This window comes from Meles meles, chromosome 8 (genome assembly GCF_922984935.1).
Source record: "Meles meles chromosome 8, mMelMel3.1 paternal haplotype, whole genome shotgun sequence".
In the NCBI taxonomy this organism is placed as follows: domain Eukaryota; kingdom Metazoa; phylum Chordata; class Mammalia; order Carnivora; family Mustelidae; genus Meles; species Meles meles.
In genome coordinates, this window is record NC_060073.1 from 50,567,282 (window position 1) to 50,572,971 (window position 5,690).

The 5,690-nt window shown below is 48.7% G+C and overlaps 1 long non-coding RNA gene across 1 annotated transcript; it reads right to left on the minus strand.

Moving 5' to 3' along the window:
- Positions 1 to 405: 405 nt before the first annotated feature.
- LOC123950066 lies at positions 406 to 5,126 on the minus strand. The gene is made up of 3 exons (XR_006820121.1): positions 5,017 to 5,126; positions 3,786 to 3,938; positions 406 to 544 (listed from the first exon to the last, which is right to left on the minus strand). It is a non-coding gene; the product is annotated as an uncharacterized LOC123950066 (long non-coding RNA).
- Between the last annotated feature and the right edge of the window lie 564 nt (positions 5,127 to 5,690).

The window sequence follows — 5,690 nt, forward strand, 5'->3', positions numbered from 1 at the left end:
AGATTCTTTCCCTCTCTCTCTGCCCATCCCCCATCCCCAGCTCCACACCATGCTCTGTCTCTAAAATTAAAAAAAATAAATCTTAAAAAAAAAATGGTAGCTCTTGCCAGGCACCTAACTCCTCATTTACATACAGTAGCTCACTGAAGTCTCAATAAACCTACAATGTTAGTGCTGTTACTGTTATGCCTATTTTCCTGATGAGAAGACTGAGGCAGATACGATCAACAGAAAGAACTTAATTCTCACCAGAGTTGCCATTATTTAGAAAACCAGAGGAAGAGAGACCTGCAGTCAACATGGGCAGAAAAAATCCTAGTTAGTTACCACTGCTCCAACATGCATGATGTAGTCATGAATTCCAGGCTCAAAGTCATGGCAAAGACACAGGTAGCAGGCCCGAGGTCTATCCTGATTTTATTTTGTCTAGAGTTTCAAAGGCTGTGTGGGAGCTTTGGCTCAAGTGCTGATGTACGATCATCCGAAAATAGCCTTCCGACCTGATATTCCATTCGCTCTTGGTCCAGAAAGCAATGTAGCCCACCTGTGTGTGCAGCAAAAGGGGGTATATCATAGAGCAGAAAGGTAACATTCAATTTATTCCACATTTATGGCAGTAAATATTCCACACCCTCAAAAAGTCAAGAATGTAGGTAGGCCTTTTTTGATATTAAAGCCATCTACCTCTGTCTGATTCCTGCCTAGCCCAATCTAGCTCATCTTCACTATTGAAACTGATGCCTTCAACACTTGGTGAGAGCCTCTTGTCCTAGAGAGACCCTGCTCTGGAAACTAGCTTCCCCCACCCCACCCATGCCAAGAAATCCTCCAGTCTGAGCCCACTGTGACCACCAGATTCTGCCTATAAATGATAGAAGAAATTTCATCATGCTTGATCATGGCGACATCTCTGAGAGCTCTTGGGCTGTACACACTGTCTTAGGACCATCTCTCGGTGGCTTCCATCTCTGATGGGTCAATATTTCATCTTATGGGGCACTAACTCCCTCACACTTTGGTGTCCCCTTATGGGATGCAGAGTGGGGTTTTATACTAGCATTGATAGAGAAGTCCCAGCACAGGAGGCAAGTGGTATATGCACGTATCTGAGGTGAGAAACCACAAGGACGTACCTGTGGAAAATCGGCCAAAGCCCACACAGAACTGGCCATTGTAATAGCAGGTGCCACAGGAGAAAGTCCGTGCTTAGAAGTGCCGCATAAGGGGTTTCGATCTGACTCAATCAGTGGTATCTATTGTTATTATCATTATAAGCTAGCTGGGCACAGGCACCAATCCTTGAACATGGGTCTGGTGCTCTGAAATTTGACCTTGGGCCAGATACAAGTTGTCTCTTGGAGACTTGGGCTGACTCACACCCCAGTGCTCATTGGAAGCCCAGGAAGCACGGGAATGCTACGGGGCTAGGGCTCTTGATTATTGCTGTGCTGAATCCCCTCCAGAGACCAAGGGAGATTTCCAGGAAGATGAGCTCTGCTCTGCTACTCTGACAAGCTATGTCAGTCTTCCAGGAACTGTACTTTGTGTACCTCAGTCTGAAGCAGCATGGTTAAGAAATGCAATTAGCTGCTAAAAGCACGGATCGCGAGTGAGATGGTCCGATCCCTGGGAGGCCATCCGTCAAGAAGTGGACAAAGACATCCTTAGCTCACAGCGTTCATGGCTCTATGTCTTGATAGGGTTGGCTCACTTGCCCCCATTGTGGGCACAACATGAAAATTTAACTCCAAAGAGAGGGGTCCAAAACAGTGAGTGAGAATATTATTGCCCACCCTTATAGGGCTCCATATTTTTTCTTTGTTTTCTTAGGGTCGCTGGTGATTAAACATTAGGGGAGAAAGGATGGGAAGGAGTGAAGCTTGGTATGATAAGCATGTCGTGTTGCTGGGCACAGAGAGCTGGAACACACCAGCACAGGCCTGTGCCCTACAGTCCTTGAGGCAAAGGCCATTGGAATGACCCACTGGGTGCCATGGTAAATGGGGGGCGGGCAGAGGGTAAGCAATGAGGCCCATCGCCCACAGCCCACAGAAATGTGCCTGCTGACGAGCAATTGTCCTTCCTGGCTTGAGAGGTGCCAGACATCTATACTAGCAGTGGTAATTGTGAGTGTAGTGGTTAGAGTCCCGGCTGTGCCTTTACCAAATAATGTACCAAATAATGTACACTCACTGTGCCTTAGTCTTATCATATATAAAGTGGAAGAAATGATTATTGATCTCTCATAGTATAGTTATAGGGTTTCAATGAGATAATAAACATAAAATGCATGAAAGAGTGGCTAGCATATAAAAGGTCATCAGAAAACATGAACTATTATTACTGCTGACATTTATTGAGTTGGCTTATGGAAATAACCGTGACCCAGACAGTATGTTAGGTGTTTAAGTCCTCACATTTATCCTATGGTCTCTATAATACTAATATCCCACCAAAGAAACTAAGATGTAGAGAGTGACTTCCCCAAAGGCACCCAGCCCAGCTGATTTCTCCAAGAAGTTTCTTAAACAAATATTTTTCTCTTGTCTGGATCCCTGTTGTACCATGTAACATCTGTGTGATAACACCTACTATAAAGATCTGTTTCCCACTTTGTCTTTCTGGAAGGGGTTAGCAAACTATAGTCCCTGGGCCAAACTTGGTTTTTTAAGTAAAGTTTTATTGGGATACGGACGTGCCCATTTATTTCCATATTGCCTGTGGCTGCTCTCCTGCTATAATGGCAGAATTGAGTCATCGCAGGAGAACATATGGTCCACATGTTTGCTACCTGGCCCTTTGGAGAAAATGTTTGCCAACCCCCGAGGAAGACTATGAGCTCCTTGAAGTAGGACCCATGTCTTCCACCTCGGATCCCTAGCCCTGGCACATGACGGGGGCTCCCTGTATACGTGCCGAATGAGGGAAAGAGTGACTATGTGGCTGGTGCAAGGTGTCAGGAGCTGAGCCCCACCCAGATCCCAGGAAGCCCAGCAGCTCTGTGATGCTGCCACCTGCCCTGTGGTCCCCAAAGGTGACCCTGAGCCAGGGCCAGTAGCAGGCCCTGACATGATCACCCCAGCACCAGTCAAGCCCCTCCAATGAGAGGCTCAGCATCTTCTTGGAAGGCAATCCCTCTTAAATCCCCATTTGTGAAATGCTGGAGATGTTTTGGAGAGCCATACCCTAGCTCCTGCCTCTGGCTTTGGTGCTGTGCCTTTTCCTAGAACCTTCATCAACTCGTCAGAATTTGACTTCCTGCCTGAGGCAGGCTGTCCCTATGACCACTCCAGCCTCTTGCTGGAAACAACAATACAAAATAATAATAATAATACTGTTTATTGAGCTCCTGTTCTGCTAGGCACCGCGCCATGTCCTTTATACAGCCAAGCCCAGTTCCTTGAAAAGCCCTGAGAGGCAAAGTGGGCTTTATTTATCACCCCAGTGTAAAGATCAGGAAGCTGAGCCTCTGGGAGGGTCAAGCCACCCGCCCAAGGTCACATAACCAGTAAGCACCTCAGGCAAAATGAAAACCTACAATTTTCTCATTTCTCATGGCCCTGAGCTGATTCCCCAGGGAACCATAACCCAGCAGCTAGATGGAACAGTGTGGAAACTGCATTCCATGATCTTTGAATGAAGTATTTTCGCTGCATTCACCTGATCCAGCCTGGTTCATGACACATTAAGGGATCACTTAAGAATGATGCATTCGCTGTTCACTTGCCTTGCATCCAGTTCTAAGCTGGACACTGGGAACAGGGAGGTAGAGAGCAGGGCTTTACCTCTCCAGAAGGGGCCCCAGGTGGGCGTGGCCCGATGGGCGTGGCTGGGGACCACCCCTCCTTGCTCCCCGGATCTCTGATCTCTTCCGTAGGTGGAGGTTCCTCCAAGAGTCCCCTAGCACAGCTCCTTTGCTAAGTTTGAAAACTTCAGCTCTAAGGAATGAAACAAAGCATGAAGAACAAAGCGCCGATGCCATCACCGTCTGAAAAACAGGCTTTTCCCCCAAACCACATTCTCTCAGAAGTTCATAGAGACCAACTCCTAAATACATTCCTGGAGCGTTTTTCATCTGGGAGGACAATTAACCTTTGCAATTAGCTTCATCAACAGGAACTTAATATCCAATATTTGGTCGCTTAGCAACAAGGAAGCAGCCGTCAGCGGGACTGCAGTGTCTTTGTTACCTGAGTCTCCTGGGGCTGCAGGCAGAGGAAACGCTGAGCTGGGTTTCCAGACTCCACGCAAAGCTCTTTTTCCCAAAGTCCTGTCCACCCAAGGTCCTGCGGTCTGTGACCTACAGGGCTGGTGATCCTGAGTGGAACCCAGCCTCTCGGTGGGGATGCAGGAAGAAGGTTCCAGCCCCTGGTGCACTCATCGGCCTCAAAAGAGCCTAAAAATGCTCAGCGAGGACGAGATGGGCTGGTTGTTAGAGCCTAGGGGCCCAGGCAAGCTGGGGCATGCAGAATGCCTGCTACCCCCTCACTCGTCTCCTTTCTCATTTCCAAAGGGCCCTCCTTACCCTCCTTAGGTCCGTAGACTAAGGCTCACATTAAGTCTCTTGCTCTAATGTGTCCCCGTAGATGGAGCAGGATGGGGTCCCCCATCTCCCGTGCTTCGGCATCCCCACAGCGGCCTGCCACCTTGTACTCCTCTTCTGGGTGTGAACTTCCCAACTGTGCCAGATGGATCTCTCTGGTCCCACCTGGCTTGGTGTGTCTGCTAATTCCTTCCCAAATTCACACTAACTCAGAAGTCAGCGCTGGCTCCTAAGGCATTTGCCAAGACCTCTCTGTTCTCTAATGTCACTCCCCGTGTTTCACAGAAAGGAGAATGCTAAATCTTTCTGAGTCTCAGACTCTGAGCCAAAACACGGTTTTGTGAGATTATGTGGTGAGGGCAGCAAGCGTGTTCCACTCGGCACACCTGGGTTCGGATCCTGACTCTAATGCTTGCCCGCTGTGTCACCTGGGAAACCCAGCCTTTCTGCATACCTCTCCCTCTTCCTCTCACCTGGAAAGGGAAGATGGTGATTCGTCCGTCCCCAGGATACTGGGAGGCCCATGGAGGAGCCTGGCTTCCAGTAGGTACTCAAGAAACAGAAGTACAAAATACAGACTGATGAATTCCTCTGTCCACCCCTCCCCCCCGAGTTCCCATGGGGAGCTGAAGACTTTGACCTCAGCTCTCTCAGAAGGACTTCCGGCTGTAAAGAGAGCTAGAGAAGCATTAGGTCAGGTGACAGCTGGAAGCCGTTCTGTGTGGACTTACCAACCCAAATACCTTGAAGAAAACGTTCTCTTTTTCAACTGAAATAAAAGTGATTCAAGGCAGGCTGATCTAGTTTGAGGTCCCGTCACGGGACAGCTCTGTGACCTGGGCAGACAGTGGTCTTCTCTCAGCTTCCACGTCGTCCTCAGTTGTGACACATGGAGGAACACAGTACCACCGCAGTAGGGTTCTGGGAGAACCACATCCAAAATCCGATGGGAAGGAGCCCACCGGGGGCCTGGCTGGAGGCTCGCAGGGGCTCGCAGGAGGCCCCCAGGCATACTGTTGTGTCTGAATCCACTTGACAAACTGCCCTTATCAGCCGCTGGCACAAATGTCCTTTGAAATACTCATCAGTTTATTTTTTACCAAATTAGGCATATCTGCACTGTTTCTGCACCAGCTTTAGGAAACAG